Below are 18,790 nucleotides of genomic sequence, written 5' to 3' on the forward strand. Positions count from 1 at the left end.
TGGGAGGAAACTGATTACATGCATCATCAGGTCAGTAGATAATGCCAGATTATTATTCCAAAGTGTATGTATAAGTGTTTCCATTGTTTCATGTTTTCTTTGATGTAATAGAATGGGGCTTGTCTCATTTCATGTTTTGTTTTTCAAGTTCAGATGAAATGATATATATTTTATTTTTATTCTCCATCTCATCCCTCAATAGTCTCATCCTCTTTAACAAAGAAAAACACACATTTTAAAATTTCAAATTCATCAATATAGAATACAGAGCTTTAAGATATATCAACGAATGCACTGCTTAAAAATGGGGAAAATGATTAACAATACCACTTATTGAAAAAGTATATAAATTATAAGTTTCTTTGAAGGATAATTTCACAATATATGCTCAGGTTAAAAATATGTATACCTTTTATACAAATACTGGGGTTCTTGTTATGAATCCCAGAGAAATATTTATCCATTAACAACAAGGCTGGCAAACATTTTGATTAAAGCTATAATATGGTGATTTAATAAAAACATTAAGTGCAATTTATTTAAAATAGACCATGTGAGCTATATATTATTTTGCCATAAAAAAGCATCTAATGTAAAAGTTTTGGTGAAAGAAAGCAAGTAGCTGTATATCTGGATGGGCAGGTTTACCACAAAGCTACGGAAGAGTAAGAAGTAGAGCACTTGCATGGGAACTGTCCAATTCTTGGACCTGCCCCCGAAAACATGTACCTTATAATATCACATGTGCAAAAAAAAGGCTTTCATAAAACAAAGATGCATATTTATATATTCATGTATATGTACATTTTTTAACAAACAGATTAGGAATTCCAAATATACTCTAAATGCACAAAAATGTTTATTTTTGGAGTGGGGAATTAACATTCAGAGTCCGAGTAGAGGCAGGAGAAGTTTGAAGATTTAACATTATATACATCACATCGTTCTGTAGAACGAGCATATATTACTTTGTGTGTGAGGGAATAGTTGGAAATAATATTCTAAAGGATGAAGTCTGAGAATATTTGTAATAAATTGGTAGGAGAGTTTTCAGTTTGGGACTAACCTACAGGATTATGGTAGAATGAATTTTAGTCCCCTTATGAAACCCTGCCTTGGTCATGCTGGGCAGTCCTTCCATTCAGAGGAAAAGCGTCCTTCTACCTCTTGTCGCTGCATTTGGTCACGTGTCTGGCTTCAGCCAATCACATGTGGGCAGCAATGAGCGTGTTCTATCTGGGTCCAGCCTGCAGCTGGGTGCTCCATCTTGCCAAGTCCCATGAGGTCAGCTGATCCCAAGACTAGCTGTAGCTGCATGTTTATCAATGAGTGATATTTTAAAACCACTGAGTCATTTTTATACAATGATAACTTAGTACAAGTGTCCAGTAGGATAGATAAAATAAACCCACTTATAAGCATAATGCAATGAAATTTTACAATATCAAGGATAAAAAAAGAAATTCTTTAAAACCTACCAGAAAAAAGGATTATCTTCAGATTCACAGCAATTATAGTGTTAGTAGACTTGACATTAAAAGGCAACAGAATTATATCTTTAATCTAGAAATGTATACCAACATAAAATACCCTTTAATAATGCAAGCAGAGCAAAGAGACCAACATGCCGAAACACCTTCACATTAAAACTACAGCTACTGCTACAATAAAGGTATCATGTGTGAGATAATAATTGTACATTTTAAGCATCATATAAAAGAAAATCTAACAATTTCAATCCTGATAGAAAAAGTACTTAATAACAACTGGAAAAATTGTTCAAGAAAATGCAATGATCATGGCCTTAAGTGAATTAATTTTTGCAAAGTTCTGAAAGAGTGTCTGGGCCATAATAAATACTGTATAAGTAAATTATTTTAAAAATAATCAATTTTGCAGACTTTTGAGAACATATTTTCTTATAGCATTGATTTTAACTTTCATCTACTGGAGACTGATGAAGTTAATACAAAATGTTAAGCACACAGTTAAACTGAAAAACACAATTAAACAGCTTGACCTAATAGCTATACACAGAGCATTGTACCCAATAAATAAAAGCTGTATATTCTTGTGGCACCTGGATGGCTCAGTCAGTTAAGCATCTGCCTTCAGCTACGTTGTGTCATGGGATCAGCCCTGCTTTGGGCTCCCTGCTCAGCAGGGAGTCTGCTTCTCGCTCTTTCCCTCTCTGTTCATGCTCTCTCTCTGTCTCTCTTTCAAATAAATAAATAAAATCTTAAGAAAAAAACAAAAAAAACCTGTATATTCTTTTTGAGAATTACAAGACATTTAAAAAATTAACTGTATTAAAATGACCAAGATATATAAAATATATATCTTTATCTTTCAACTAAGATAATATATACTTAAGTAATATACATATATACTCTCATGTAAGTGTGTATAATATATATGAGAGCACATATATGTACATACTAATGAAGCATTTCATTCAAGAAGTTAGAAAACCAAAAGTAAACTGTACACTAGAATGGAAACGAGAAGGAAAGAACATATATGAAAAACAAAACCTGGGTGGCTCATTCGGTTGAGCATCCAACTCTTGATTTCAGCTCAGATCGTGATCTCAGGGTACTGGGATCGAACCCCACATCAGGCTCCACTCTTAGCAGGGAGCCTGCTTGAGATTCTCTCCCTCTCTCTCCCTCTGCCCCTTCCACACTCATGCTCTCTTTCTCTCTCAAATAAATAAAATCTTAAAAAAAACCCAAACAGTATAAATGATAAATAAAAATTATTTTGTTTTTAAAGATTTATTTATTTGAGAGAGAGAGAGAAAGAGAATGAGCAGGGGGGAGGAACAGAGGGAGAGGGAGAAGCAGACTCCCCACTGATCAGGGAGCCCAATGCAGGGCTTGATCCCAGAACCCTGAGATCATGACCTGAGTTAAAACCAAGAGTCAGACACTTAACCAACTGAGCCACACAGGCGCCCTAATAAATAAAAATTCTAATGAATGAAGGGGGAAGACAGATGGCTCAACTAAACAAACAAACACATGATCAAGTGTTCCTAACTATAGATTGGATGTAGATTTAAATTCTCCGATACCTCTCCCTTAGTACAAAACCCCTCAAAAAGATACTAGGACTAGACCATTTTTTATAAATAATCCTCCTTCTATTCCAGCAAACAGAGAAAGGAGGCTGGCAGTGTAGGACCGTTGTGTGGCTATTGATAGTACTAGGTTGAGGAGGTGGGAAAGACCAGGCCCACACCCAACTTGAGTAAATAAACAAAGTTTGGGTTAATTATCTACTGGATACTTATGGGGGTTGGAACAGTGAGGATACAGAATATAGCAATCACATTCATGCATTCATCCAGCTACCAATTATTTATTATCTACCAAATGTATGGCATGTTTCTAGACACTGGTCATACAGCAGTTAAGTGAGAGTAGGGGACTCTACTCTTAGGAAGCTTACATTTTGGTGGGGGTGCCAAACAAGTCTAAATGAGTCTAAATGAATTAGTCTAAATTAAAAAATATATATGCAGTAATCTATAATGATATTTATAGAGAAATATATAAATACCTATATTAGAAGATGGAGAAGGAAATGTTCTGAGCTTATTAGAGAACTAATACATTCTCTGAAGAATTGCAAAGCAGGGAAAGAGAATAAAGTGTAAGTAGCAGTCCTACTTTAAGTCCCTTCTTAGGAGCCACTTAACGGGGGGGCAAGTAACAGAGTGGTGGGTGTGTGGTGGCTGTGTGAAGAACGTCTGGTCTACCAGCACAGCCAGGGAGTGATCCCTGAGTGGCTTGCCTGTTGAAGGCCCCCACGAATCCCAGTGCAGGGCCAATGGCAGGAGATGGGCCACAAACACAGCCAGGGCCTGATCCCTGAACATCTCTAAGTCATGATAGAATTTTATTCTAGGTGAGATGGGAAGCAAAAAGACAGATTTGAGAGGAAGAAAGGCATGATTTGTCTTGATGCTTTTTAGAGGATTGCTCTGGATGTTGTAAAGAGAATGAAATGAGGCCAGGGCGGAAATCCGGGTCCATGGTAATCCCCATCTTGGTCTGTCCCTCCAGTTTGACTTCACAACGTGCTATCCTCAACTCACTTGAACAAATAGGCATTATTTGAAGGCTATTTTTAAGAGAGCCCTTTCCCCTTTCTTGCAAAAGCCTAAATATTCCTAGCACTTTTTATACTAATTTCATTCTCATTATTTAATCATTTGACTTGCCTTTGAAACCTCTCCAAATTATGCACATTTGTCTAAACCAGTGAGCTCTAAAAATAGAACTATGGCTCCCAGAGTGTCCCAAGTAAGATCAGGAAAATTAAGCGCAGGATACAAATTTTTCTGTTGGAGTTAAATGTATTCTGATGATTCATCCAGTTGTCTTTGTTTTTAAAATCAAAGTTTCTATTACTGGTGGTTTTATAACAACTATGAAGGAACTGGTCATTTGAGAAGTTTATCGCTAGGAAAGTTGTTGTCTTAGGCCAGTTTTCCTAAGAAGTAGTGCGTGTAGGAGGTTTATTGTGGAGTATTCTGTGGGTGCTTTAACACCTGCAAGGTAGTAAAGGACATAGGACTGGGCTGATGGAGAAGCTGACCTATTATAAAATGAGAGCAAAGGTCTCAGAAATTTCAGAACTGCTCTAATCGGAGATCAGATTTGGTCCTTACACTTATACCACCAATCAATGAATGCTGGGTGTTCCTGGACAGAGTTATATCCTCGATCAAGGCTGCTCCCTTTGGCCTGAAGACCTTACCTACAGGGGGACTCAGCAACAGGGGAATGAGCGTCTTGGTTCTGAGGAGGGGATCTGGGCAGCATAACAGCTAATACAGCTGCTCACTGATTTGTAGTTTCATGCAGAGGTGATCAATAGTATTTATCCTTTTGGGTGTCTCCTCATTCCAGAGATGTTACTCTCTATCCAACTGTGAGAAACCGCCTGCTTAACCATTCCTTACAGTCAGCCAAGGCTCCGCATCGTTCTCATCTCTGTATCTGCCTTCTTTCTAACCACATCTTGGGTAGTCTGCTGAATTTAGTACTTCCTACTTCTCTGAACTGTGCTGTGCTTTGGTTCTTTAATTACAATACAAGGGGACCAAAAGCCAGAAAATCAGTCAAAGGTCTTTCTTCACTAAAAGAAGCACATCAGTTAATATAAAGAGCACCTATTACATTGCACTCATGTTTACCCTGCCCTGCTTTTAGCAATTTTCCTGAGGGTAGAAAAAGTTAACTGCCCTCACCTTCCTGAGCTCTACAGTTGGTATTTCTTATTCCTTGATTGTGATAGGGGTGATAGGGAAGGGGTCAACTCTAGACAGCAGCTTCCCCTGAGTTCCTACTCAGAGTAGCCAGTGACCATTCCAGCAAGCTTCAAGAGTGTTCTAACCTGTACTTCTATTGCTTTGAGCAGAAATTGTTGATCCCTGAAGAAAGGAAATGTCAACATTGTTTTGGCTTATTTTGGACACTAAAGGCAAGATTCTTCCTGATCTCTACATGTGAAAAAGCAGAGAAGCAGAATTTTTAAATGAAGGACTTCAGTGAGGGATCCTGTTCCTCCTTCATGAGGTAGATAGGATAGGCTGTTGTGAAATTGTCATAGCTTGCTCAGTATTTGTTGCATACACGCCTTCAAGAAGGATATCTCATTACATGTTCATGTCCAGAGCATGAGCCCAGGCTTGATTTTGTATTTTCCTAGGCATCTGCCCCATCACATATCACCAGGAAAAAAATCTCTCTCTTCTTTGTGTTGATATGACAGTTGTGATTGTGAGTTGGTGTCACATGTCACTAAGAGAAGTATGCTGGTTGGCAGAAGACCTGAGTGTGAGTTGGGGCTGTGCCAGTTCTTATTTGATTCAAGCAAGGTAATATGGAAGAAGATGAACCAGGGCATGTTAAACATAAGCCTTTATTTGTAATACTCTGGCATGAGAACTCTGAAGTAATGTTCTACCTTGGGAAAGAAAGGTGGGGTTTTTACAGAGCTTCAGCCAGAGGCATAAGCAGAAATTCAGCTAGTGTAAGGAAGAGTGGGTCAAAATGATTTTTGGAAAAGGGAGGAATTACTCTTGCAGTTGGCAGGTGCTGGTTGGACAGTTTAGGTTTAGCTAGAAGGTGGAATAGGAAATGTAGTAGAGGCTAAAGTCATTTATAAAAATGGTAGGAAGAGAAAGCTCCAGAAATCAAAGTAATGCTAGTGCCACAGTAGAAATTTTTAGTCTTTCAAGGTCTCTTATGGGCTGACTTCTTGGTCAGCAGGAAAACTTGCTCTAATCTGACCTCTGAAATAACTATCTCACTTCCATCCATTGTGATCTCAGACTAGCTGGGCGTGACTGCTATCATTTGTAGGTTGGATTTCAGTCATTGGTTGAGTTAGTAATGGTGGAGAAGCATTTAAGAATCAGGAGAAAATACAGTAAACTGTGGTAAAAAAACAACAACAACAAAAACCAACAACAAAAAAACCAAGCATGGACAGGATAATTATCAGAAAGCTTGGGACCATGCCTCTTTGAGCAAATTCTGTCCCAGTTGGAATCAGCCAGGAGAATAGATCCCACTCTTTCTGGAATTTTTACATAAGGCAAGTTTGATACCCATGACTCTGTGTTCATTCCCGAGATTAGCCCAGACAACCAGGGTTAGGAGAAGAAACTTTCAGAACTTCATGCTAGCAATCAAAAACGTTAAAGCAAGAGAAAGGGGGGGAAATGACAATGGGAAGAAAATGGTGGAAAGACTAAGTAGGCTGGCAGTCAGAGGCTTGGAGTGTGGGGATCTCAGTCTAATAATCTCCTTTGATGCTAGATTTGAAGCTCTTGGGAGTGCTACCTCCTTCCGGATGAAGTTTGATTCTGGAGAATCCTGAGAGTTTCTGTGTTAGATCTCCTGTCAATATGGATATTTAGGAGGTCAGGGTAGGACATCTCTTAACGTTAGAAACAAGAATCCAAACTTTAAAAAAAAAAAAAAAGCAGTAGAAACTACTTAAAAAAGGGAGGTGCCTCAGTCGGTTACGCAGTGGACTCTGAATTTCCCCTCAGGTCATGATCTCAGGGTTCTGAGATCAAGCCCACACCCAGCACAGAGCTTGCTTAAGATTCTCTCTCTCTCTCTCCCTCTGCCCCCTACCCTGTGTTTGCACTCTTGCACTCTCTCTCTCTCAAATAAAAAAATAAAAATAAATAAATAAATAATAAATAAATAAATAAAACTACTTAAAAAATAAAATTGAATACCATATGATACTTCATTAAATAAAAAAATAAAATCCTAGCTATTGGATTGAAGTAGTGGGTGGGTGTGCTAAGAGCTTGGTACTGTTAGTCCTCTCCAGGCCCCTATCTTCCCGTATAGTAATCCCTGTGCCTTCCAATTAGATCCTATGAACAAAGCTTTAAAAGGTATTATGGAAAAAAATGCTATTATGGAGAACATAGCATAAAGTTATGTGTGTGTGTGTGTGTGTGATGCACGCTAGAAAATGCAACAATATTTAGAAGCAAATTTTATAGTCCTTCAAGAGGGAAGAATTATCACTACCTATTGATATGCATCATGTAAGCAAAAATATTCTCAAAATGCACCTGATGATTGTTAGACCAATGGTGAGGTCCTGTTTGGGAGGAATACACAGTGAGTGAAAAGGTTTAGTGAAAGACAGTTTGAAAACAGTATTTGGAGAGTCTGGTATGTAATGCTAATGAGTTATCTTGTAGGCGAAGGGGAGTCTGTTGAAAGTGTTTGATCAGGGAGCGAAGGGAATAAAGTTCCTATGACAACACTGTGTGGTTTGGATTGAGCAGAGAGAGCCTGAAGGCAATAAGGCAATTTAGAAGTTATTTGGGATAGTCCAGATACGGTAATAAGGATTTAAACTAGTGAGATGGCAAGCACATATATATATACACACACACACAGAGTATATATATATATATATATACACACATATATATATATATACATATATATACACACACACACACAGGGTATATATATAATATATAGGTATATATACGTGTATGTGTCTGTATATATATGTATTGAATCACAGATATCTTAGAAGTAGTATATTTTAATCTATAGGGCTTTGTGACCAACCAGATTTTGAAGGGATAAGAGAGAGAGGAATTTAAACACAATTTTGAGGTTTAAAGCTTGGATACCTAGAAGGGTAATGGTCCTATTAACAGAAGTAAAAACAATAGGACTAGAATCAGGTTTGTTGTGGTTTGCAGATATATCAAGGATTTGATTTTGAACATCGCCAGATTTTCTTCTTGGTCACTAGTTCTCAATGATCATATTAATAACTATTAAATCAGTCCTTTTGAGGAACCTACATTTGTGAAATGACTATTAGGCCTGAAGTGTGTGTAGCATTATCTTTTAACAGTTTATAATTTTAAAATAAATCTTGTAATAGCATTTTGATGACCGTCAAGGCAATCTGCACTGCACAGTATGTTTACAAAGCCATTTATACTAATGAATTTTTAAACTCTGAAATGTGGAAAAGTCCTGTATTTATGTTAGGAAATAAACTTGGTAACATAGAAACATGGTGCAGTACTGCTGAGTACTTGACAACTTATTTTGGTGCAATAATGAAAGGACAATTCAGGGGCACCTGGGTGGCGCAGTCGGTTAAGCTTCTGACTCTTGATTTCCACTCAGGTCATGATCTCAGGGTCGTGAGATCAGACCCCACGTTGAGCACCACGCTCAGTGGGGAGTCTGCTTGAGATTCTCTCCTCCCTCTCCCTCTGCTTCTCCCTGGCTGTCTCTCTCTCTCTCTCTCTCTTAAATAAATAAATAAATAAATAAATAAATAAATAAATAAATAAATATCATTAACAAAAGGATGATTTAAATGGAGAAATGTTCCTCAGGTATTATCCCATATGTCCATCAGAGTAGCAATATGGCGTAGACAAACATGGAAAGCTCTTCTCCAATTTAAGCCTACTTGTGTATGGATGGCTTGGTTTCTTGCCTTCCTAATGTAGAATTCATTCTCTTAGCACTGACCACTGTTTTCATGTATCTTGATTCTTTCTTTACAGGAGCAATTGAATATGTGGCAGAGACCCTCAGCTGCAGATTTGTTGTGGATTCTCTGGTGGGGCACTTAAGAGAGGGGACTTGCACTTATTCTAGGCCCAAAAGTAAGGCTAGGTATTGTAAACCTCAAGGCAAACAAATCAAAAAATTCTCATTTGTTATTAGTAGTTTGCTAAATGAGAGCTCTCCCTGCCTCTCTGTAACTCATGAACTTGTTCAAAATGTATGTCTATTGAGAGAAAACTTAGGATTTGCATACTGTATGGAGGAAAGTCCAAGCCATTATCCTAAAACACAGATGTGCATATAATAATTCTTCATTTGGGTACCTGCTATCTAAAAGAAACAACTACAGGTCAACACCTACATAATGAGCCCCAAATGAAGCTTTAATCTCCCCAAACCGCTGCAACGCCCCCCCCAAGTCTCCACCTCAATGACACTAATTTCATGTTCTGACGGAGAAGGAGAAGCAGACTCCCTGCTGAGCAGGGAGCCCGAAGCAGGACTCAATCCCATGACCTGAGCTGAAGGCAGATGCTTAACCCACTGAGCCACCCAGGTGCCCCTAAACATACCTTTTATATGTACCAAGAAACCAAAAAATTCATTTGACTCACTTAATTGCAGTATTTGGTTTATTGTGGGTGGTCTGGAATTGAACCTGGCATATCTCCAAGGCATGCTTGTAATAAAAAAAAAAGAGTCTACATAACAATTATTACTGAGACTTTATTATGTATCAGGAGTTGTATTTACATTATCTTATCTAACCTTAGAGCAACATTCTATGTGATAAGAATTAACCTTAATTTACAGATGAAATGGAGTCCCAGAGAAGCCTAGTGACTTGTCCAAGGTCACAAAGCTAGAGAACAATTGAGGAATCAATCCTTGGTTTACCTAACTTCAAAGATCTTTCTTCTAAACACAATATTAGATGTTTCCTTTAAGATGATCTTACTTCTGGAAAGTTATTAAATTATACATGACTTTGGTCAGTTTCCAATATATCTTTCTTGAAAGTACAGATATACACGGCTTGAAAATACAGCATGAAATAGAGTTGTATTTGAAAATACAGCTATGGTACCCCAGCTTAGTATGGGAATATTCACACTAAAGATCAGGATGAAGTCTGCCCCACTACTAATTTTATTTCTAAAAGATTCATGAAAAATCTTACACAAAAACATTCATCTTCAATTACTGTCTTAGCCACCGAGAACAGCTTGTTGAGATGCGTAGTGAGTGAGTTATGAAACACATTGCCTGTTATAAGCAGACTCTCAATAAATTATTGTTGAATTGAAGGTAATAGATGAATTATGCATAGGTATGTGAGTTAAAACTTTTGCCATTTTCCCCAAATCACTTTTGATATATAAATATTGTCCTTACAAGCTGAATTTGTAGTATGAACTTAATTAATATGTATTATTGATTGCTTTAAGTACTTTTTCTGGGATTCTCTGGTAACAACAAAGAGTAATAATTACTTAAATAGATCATACTCAAGCTCTCAATGTTACTCAACTGGCTTATATGTCGATCATTGGGTGCTTAAAAAAACCCCAAAACTGCTGCTAGATATATGGATAAGGAGGTAAGTACATGGATGGACTTTCTAAGTTGCAAGAACTTTCTTCTTTCATGTGTGATGTACTTGAGGCAGTCAGATTCCACTTGGAAGATGTTGATACTGACAAAGATTCTCTTTGACCAAATTCTAGCCAGTCTTCTCTGAGCTCTTGTCTCTGCTAGGTCTGAACTCTGCCCCACAGTGACTTGAGACACAGCCTCTGTCTCCCAATATCTGCAGGAGGATAGAATCCTAAGCTTGATAATTGCCAGCTAGCAGACCCAGCTGGCCCAATTGCATCTACACTGACCAACCCTTGGTGATTCTTCACTTCTTAGAGTCTACCAAGCACCCACTTGCCCCCCTTTCTACTCCATCATTCTTCCTTCAATATGTCCAGTCATCTCTACAAATCAAAGGAGGGTTCAGTGCAAGATGCATTCTTTTCCCCATTGCAATAGCTATTACTAATTAAAATCTGTCATCACTTTAACTGGTGTCCAGCTTTTTTTATCTTTTTTTTTTTTTAAAGATTTTATTTATTTATTCGACAGAGATAGAGACAGCCAGTGAGAGAGGGAACACAAGCAGGGGGAGTGGGAGAGGAAGAAGCAGGCTCATAGCGGAGGAGCCTGATGTGGGGCTCGATCCCATAACGCCGGGGATCACGCCCTGAGCCGAAGGCAGACGCCCAACCGCTGTGCCACCCAGGCGCCCCTAGCTTTGTTTATCTTTGACAATAGTTTAGCAAACAAGTGATCATCTTTAAACTCAGATATTGGGAAACTGAATCTAGATGAGTCAGTATTCTGAGGTGAAATGTCAACTCTCATGTAAAATAATAGATTGCTGAAAGGAAGAATGATTTGCATCATATCGAAATTGAGATAATATAAAGTAGACCAGCAATGTTCTGCACTTTTACTTGCAAGGATAGACAGTCTAAAATACATTCATTATGTAAAATGTTATCTCTGAGAGAGCAAACATTTTTTTTTTCTGTACCTCCACTGCATATGAAATTGCTCAACTAGTCTTTTGTTTATGATGGACTTAATATTTATCCTTTGGAAAATACAGAACATATTATAAATGGAAAATATTACATATATTCACCACCCTTTATTGTATATTGTAGCATTTCTGCTGTGCATTTTTCTGTTTTCTTACAATTAACATTATATCACAAAAGAGTCTTCTGTGTCATTAGCAATTCTCAAAAGCCTATATTTATTGCCTACATATACCAATATATGCATGTATGTAGCACAGTTAATATGATACCCTTAATCTGTATTAGTTCTGATATACTTGCTAGAGAATAGTACAGAAATGAATATCTGGATTGACAAATAATTTCATTCACTGGACAATTTTTTAGGCTTCATTTGTAGAAGTGACATTATGGATTCAAAGTGCAGAAACATGTTATGGTTTTGACATATATTGCCAATTTGCTTTCTTTCCCACAAGTCCATCCCAAGTGAGAACTTCTTTGGAAATACGAGAAATTGTTGTCTATACACATCCTTTAAAAAGTTTCTCCTTTTGAGTTTTTTTCTCATCTGATAGATTAAAAATGGTCTTTTATATGGGCATTAATTTATTTCTTTGATTACTGGTGAAGCAGAACTAAATCCCCCAAAGAGAAATTCAGGATGAAAGTACGGCTGAGGAATATAGCACAAAAGCCATAATGAAGTCTTCTTTCCTGGACACCTTTTAAAATAGACAGATGTTTATATCCTTTGAGAGGTTTCATCTAATGCCACCCGACAAAAAGAAAACATCACAGTCCTCGGGCATCACCTTTTGTAGTTCACTAAACCAGTGTTTCTCAAATTGTCCTTCAGCTTAACAATCCCCAGCTCCAGTGGAATCTGATGCAGACTTTGCAGGGGGAATGATTGCTCAGGTTGAAGCAGAGGGAGGACCACAGCCTCACAGTTTGGGGTGCTCCCGTCAGAGGAATGCCTAGCGGGCCATGGGCAACACAGTTTTTACATCACCTATATGGTTAAAGAACAAACACAATGGAGGAACAGAGAGATTATACACAGCTCTTAGCGGTAGAGTCACTAACGTTTCATAATGCTTTACAGACTTACATACATCATGTATATTTTCTCATTTTTCTTTCTTCTACACCCCTTTAGCCCCATCCTTTTTGGGAAGGGGGCAGTTTTCCTACAAATGTGCCATCCTATATGTTGACAGTATTTGCTTCCAATATGACTCATGCCTATTTTCACAGCTGTGGGTTTCATGGTCTTCGTATAATCCAGGTCTTATTTGCTCCTAAAACACACTCATATGCAAATACTGAAGAACAGAGAAATAAAAAGGCAGGCTAAAGAAATGAGTGAAAATTGACAGAATTTTAATGTTCCAGAAGTTGCTGCATTACAAATATAAATGTGGTTATATGAAAGAAAGAAGCATGGGAAATGTGGGTTTCCTTCTAGCCAATTATGGAACATTGGTAGCTTCCTGGTGGAGTTCATGTCAGGGGCTCTATTTTTTCTTCCACATCGAAGTAATAGTTTTTACTACTGATTTGGCAACTTTTTCAGCCTCTTAAAATATTGAGATCCCTGTTAATGGTAAAAACAATCTTTCTTTCACATGAAAATAATGAAATTTTAAAGTGTTTTTTCTTCTTATCAATTAATTTTATTTCCCCTCTTTTTAAATGGTATCACTTAGACTTTGCAATAAGACACATTTCAAGAAATACATAATTTATTGTTTTTTAAGTCTTTAATTGGGTCTCTGTCAGCTAAATAACTACACTGTGACATCCTGGGTCAACTTGTTTAGCTCGACTGGGTTAAACTTCTGGGCTGTTGCATAGAATTCTCTCACTTTGTCATGTATGTTTGTATCAAAATTCCACAGCTCAGAAAAACAGTCCTGACTCACGGTGACCTCTGGGTCTTTGTGTGTCCAATTAGCCATTAAATATTTAACAATCTTTTACCTTTTCAATATTGCCTCTTACATAATAGGGCCTAGAATCCTGTAACTACATTTCCCAGAACCTCTGCCAGCACTCGGAGAAATCAATTAGAGACACTTGTATGAAATTTGGGTGGTGGAAAACAAACAGAAGGCCTGATGCCTCATGGCGGGTTGGGGCAGGAGTGTGGGCCTTGGCCTTGGAAGCCGGGAGGCATTTCCAGTGATTCTGGGCATCCCCCTGCGAGTCAGTCACTCATCAGAGCAGCAGGTAGCTGACCTCACTGGCCGTTGTCTCCTGCAGTTCCTGATATCTTGAACAGCAGATTTTTCCTGACCTTGCTCTCTAGGTCTCCAAATGGTTTTGAGAGCTGCTAATTTTCTGTATCAAATACTTTCCTTCTTGGAATAGCTGCTGTAATGTCCGTTTCCCTAATGAAACACTGATATACTAATTTTCTTCATTTCTGGAAAAAAAAAACTGATGTCAAATTTCATTCTAGAGTAAATCCTTCTATGTTTGCCAAGTCAAACGAGGCCTTATTGTAGTCACTTCTCTGTTAGTGCAGCATTCACACTTCTGTACGCCTGTATAGTGTGTGTGTACTACTTATGAGGAGTATTGCTTGTGGTTCTGATCAAGCGTGAAGATAAGATTCAGGAGCTTAAAGAACACGTGCTGGAAGAGAAAAGGCGCACGGCTTATAGAAGACAGACTGCGACATGATCTGAGAGGCAGAGTAGAGGGAATACAAATAGAAATTAAAAATACTTGATCAAGGGAGCTTTGGGAAAGTTTCATAAGAAACATATGAAATTTATTTGTTAAAAGCTGACAAAGGGATGCAGTTAGAATTCAAGAAAAGGAAGGGGGCACCTAGGTGGCTCAGGGGGTTGAGGGTCTGACTCTTGATCTCAGCTCAGGTCTCGATCTCAGGGTCTTGAGTTCAAGCCCTGTGCTGGGCGAGGAGCCTCCTTAAAAAAGACACTTCAATAGAAGGATAGTGTTTTAGAGGTGTTTGAAATACTTGTAAAATAATGTGAACTTCCATGGTGGGTTGAGAGTATATTGGCAGATAGAAAGACGTTGGGACCAGTTGGTAGATGGCTTTGGATGCCATACCAATGACTTCGTTGTGTATTTTAGGGTGAGCAGACTTTCAACAATCCTTGAGCATGGCAACGATATGATTCTATTGGTCCTTACAACATGGGACTGTTTAGGAGAGAATAGTAAGCAGTATCTACACTTAGGAGGTGAGTAGAGGAATAGTCACCATCAACAGAAAGGTAGTTTGAGAGTTTAGGACATACTTTGGGGTATTCCATCTGTCTAGAGAAGAGGTTAAAGAGTTGAGAGTGAACACAGAATCTATTTGTTATTTCTTCCTGCTCATTTCAGGTAGAAGGAATCCAGAAATTGGACTATTTATGCCAGCTTCCGTGTATCTTTGATAAATGGGATGTACGTGAAAGGAACTGCTTGCTTCTTCAATCCTTGCCATTCTGCTCTCAAATGTTATTACTGAATCTCATTTATCTGGGGAAGAAAGGAGGGAAAGAGAGCTGCTGCAGGGGACCGTCACTCACTGGCAAGAAGGGACTAGATCTCAAGTGCAATGTTTCATCCAGTAGACGGCTTTCTTGTTCAATTAGTCTAAACTCAAACACTGGCACTTAACCTTTACCCTGCTGTCAGCTTTTGTACTCAGCGTAGTGTAGGGCTACTTCTTAGGGAATAAAAACAGGATTTTATAGGCACTCACAAATATACTCTGAAGGCTTGATAGAGTGGGTTGACAAACTGGAGATATAGAGCTCTCATATTTAAAGAATTATTTACAAGAAAGGAGACTGACCTCCCAAGAATCACAGTGAAATTACACACAGTATTCTAGTTAATGTCATGAAGTCAAAGCCTGGGGAGAATAATTTGATTTTTATAGCTGGCAAGGTTTGATCCAGGGCACTGGGAGTTTTGGAAAAATTACATTCATTTTCTTATAACAATGCATACATAGCAAGCCGATATAACTCACGATTGGAAGGAGTATTCCTCAAGAGATGAGGTGTGGAAGAGTCCATGAACCTTGGATGAGACAGTCAGGAGGCTGGGGGCCAGCGCTGCCTCTGAAACAGGCTTATGATGTGATTTGAGAACTTGATTTAACTCTGCTGGTCATTCATTTCCCACTTGTTTAAACTGAAGTTGAACTGAGGGGGCTTACCGTGAATTTTAAGCTCTCAGAAATTCTATCACCATGATGGAAAAAATAGTATAAAATACTTTAAAAACTCTTGTGTGTGTTCCTTGAAACTTAAGCCTCATTTCTTTTCTCAGGGATTCCTTTTATTTGCTTTTTTTTTTTCTTCAAGGATCTCAAGCACTGTTCCTTTGTTTTGTGAAATTTATTTTCAGTAGACTTAACATTTATTTCCGAAGATTTAATTGTTAAATTTCTTTTAATAGGGAAAATCTTTCCGAAAAAATTACACTTAGCACTTTTGTTTCTGAAGGCGGCTTCAAAATATTGTATAGTGAGTGAGGGGTAGAGGTGGAGAGAATAATCTGAGCATGTTTGCCAAAGACATTAGTATAGGAATTGTAGGTGCTCGCCGTATGTTCAAATTAAACTCTGTATTGTCTGGCAAGTGTTTGAATAATTTAACAGGAAGGATGGTTACAAATAAACTGGGAACCGTGCTTGTGCAGATAATGGGCATCAAGGAAACTTTTTCTTTTGTGTGCATGTGAATTTCCCTTTCTTTACCACAGGTAATTCACATGCAAATTGGAAGACATTTTACTTTGACAGAAATAGCACTGTCATTTGATTTTTACTATGGATTGCCTACATTTTAATATTTTATCCTATTCATCAACTTTAAAATAGACAAAAATTTATGTGATTCCCATTTGTGTGGAAAATCTGCTAAGTCAGTTTCACAAGGGGAGAATCCATTTGGCTTTGTTCTATTTATAGGAACCATTGTATTTGGTTAATATGTTTTCATAGGTTTTTCAAGCTCATATCACTTGCATGCCCTTTTCATTTATTTGCAATGATCCTTCACTTTTCATGAATAAGATTCTGAGTTTTCTCTTCATACCATCATGCAAATGACTCAATCTAAGGACATTTTTTTTTTCTTTTGTTTCTTTACTGTACAGGGTGTTTTATCTCCTTCTGAATTTGAAAGCCATACTGTTTCAGACCTTTTCTCCAAGTTTTGCCAGCCTCTTACAGAAAGGAAGCTACAATTTGAAAAACAAATGTTATAAGGAATTGAAAGCACTTTGCACAAAGCGACAAATAAGCAGATATTTGTTTGTATTTCACATGATGTTACTGGCTATCACGGAGAGCCGTTCCTGTACTCTCACATTGTCCGCCGTCTGGTACTAATGTGGACATCTTGAGTAGTTTGCAGTGTGAAGATCCAGAGATTTTTAGTTGTTAGGACCAGCTTCATAAATGAAAGCAAAACAAACGATGCTGTTCAACAAGATAATGCATCTCTGAGGAAGCTGGGATGAGAATCTAGACAAGTACTTTTCATGCCTCCATAAATAATGTTTCTCTGGGTAGCTTGAAAATTCCTCTTTTCTGTCCCATCTTTAGCCCTTCGGGCTTTTGATGTTGTGCTTTTAATAATAAACTACTTCTTTCTTTTTCTTGGACTGCTGTTTTTAAAAACAACTTTTCTTAAAATATAGTAAACATTCAAATAGTGTGCAGTTTAATAAAATCTTCACAAATTGCTCACATCTTTATAAAGAGCATAGAGATAAAGAAATAAAACACAAACTCGCCTTAATGTCTATGACTTTCTCTGCCAAGAGCAACTATTGTCCTGATCTCTTAACAGCATGGAATAGTTTTGCTTGTTTTTTGATATTTCTAGGAATTGGAATTATACACTATGTACTCCCTTTTTGTCTAGATTCTTTTTTTCTTTCTTTCTTTTTTTTTTTTTAAGATTTTACTTATTTATTTGAGAGAGAGAGTGTGTGTGTGTGAGCAAGAATAGCGGGGAGAGTCAGAGGGAGAGGGAGAGGGAGAAGCAGATTCCTCGCCAAACAGGTAGCCGGATGGGGGGCTCCATCCCAGGACCCTGAGATCATGACCTGAGCTGAAGGCAGACGCTTAACCCGCTGAGCCACCCAGGCGCCCCTTGTCTGGTTCTTTCACTGAACATTGAGTTCATGATATTCATCTATTTCATTGCAGATAGTTTCAGATTATTCATTCCAACTGCTATAGAAGTCCATTGTCTGAGAACAGTAAAGGCTATTTTCTCTCTCAACTATTGATGAGATTTTTTTTTTTTTTTTGGTTTCTGTTTCTTTTGTTTTGACAAATAATGTTTACCTGAACATTTTTTTGCATGTCTTCTAGTAAACGCGAATGCATACCTGTTGGACATATACCTATGGGTGGAATTGCTGGGTCATAGGCCTCACACATATTCAGTTCTATTAGTCACTCTCTGATAGTTTTCCAAAGTGAATGCATCAATATAAGCACCTTCAGCGATACATGAAAGTCATAGTTTTACTACATTCTCACCTAAACTTGGTATATATTTTCTTCTTCTCCTTTTCCTTCATCTTCTTTTCAAATTGTATCAATTCTAATAGGAATATAATTCTATGGAGTGATTTTTGCAGTTTCCTAATGTCTGAAAGGTTGAGCACACATTATATGCCCTTTGGCCATTAGAGTATACTTGTATGAATTTCCTGAACAAGTTTTTTGCCAATATTTAAGTTTCATCTTGACTTCTTAGCACCTTGTAAAAATTCTTTATATTATGGATTCGACCCTTTGTTAAATATCACAAACACCTTTTCCCATTCTATGACAAATCTTTTCCTCTCTACTCATGATAATCCTTAATTATAATATGTTCTGACTCATTCAAGTTTTTGTTATTATTTATGATTATTTATTTTCATGTCCTGTGAAAGAAATCTGTGCCTCTCCAAAGTCCCAAAGATATTATATGTTTTACCTTTTTCAGTTAGATCTGCAATGAACATGGTGTTAATTTTGATATGCTGTGTGAGGCTGGGATCAAGAGTCACTTTTTCCAAATGCATATCCAATTGGCACAGCAACATTTATTTAAAAAAAAGTCCTCCCTGCATTGCAGT

General features: G+C 37.7%; 1 pseudogene; it reads right to left on the reverse strand.

Moving 5' to 3' along the window:
- The window catches only part of LOC100480025, a 44,952-nt pseudogene that overhangs the window by 14,163 nt on the left and 11,999 nt on the right, over positions 1-18,790 (reverse strand).

The sequence above is a fragment of the Ailuropoda melanoleuca genome, chromosome 6, assembly GCF_002007445.2.
Source record: "Ailuropoda melanoleuca isolate Jingjing chromosome 6, ASM200744v2, whole genome shotgun sequence".
In the NCBI taxonomy this organism is placed as follows: domain Eukaryota; kingdom Metazoa; phylum Chordata; class Mammalia; order Carnivora; family Ursidae; genus Ailuropoda; species Ailuropoda melanoleuca.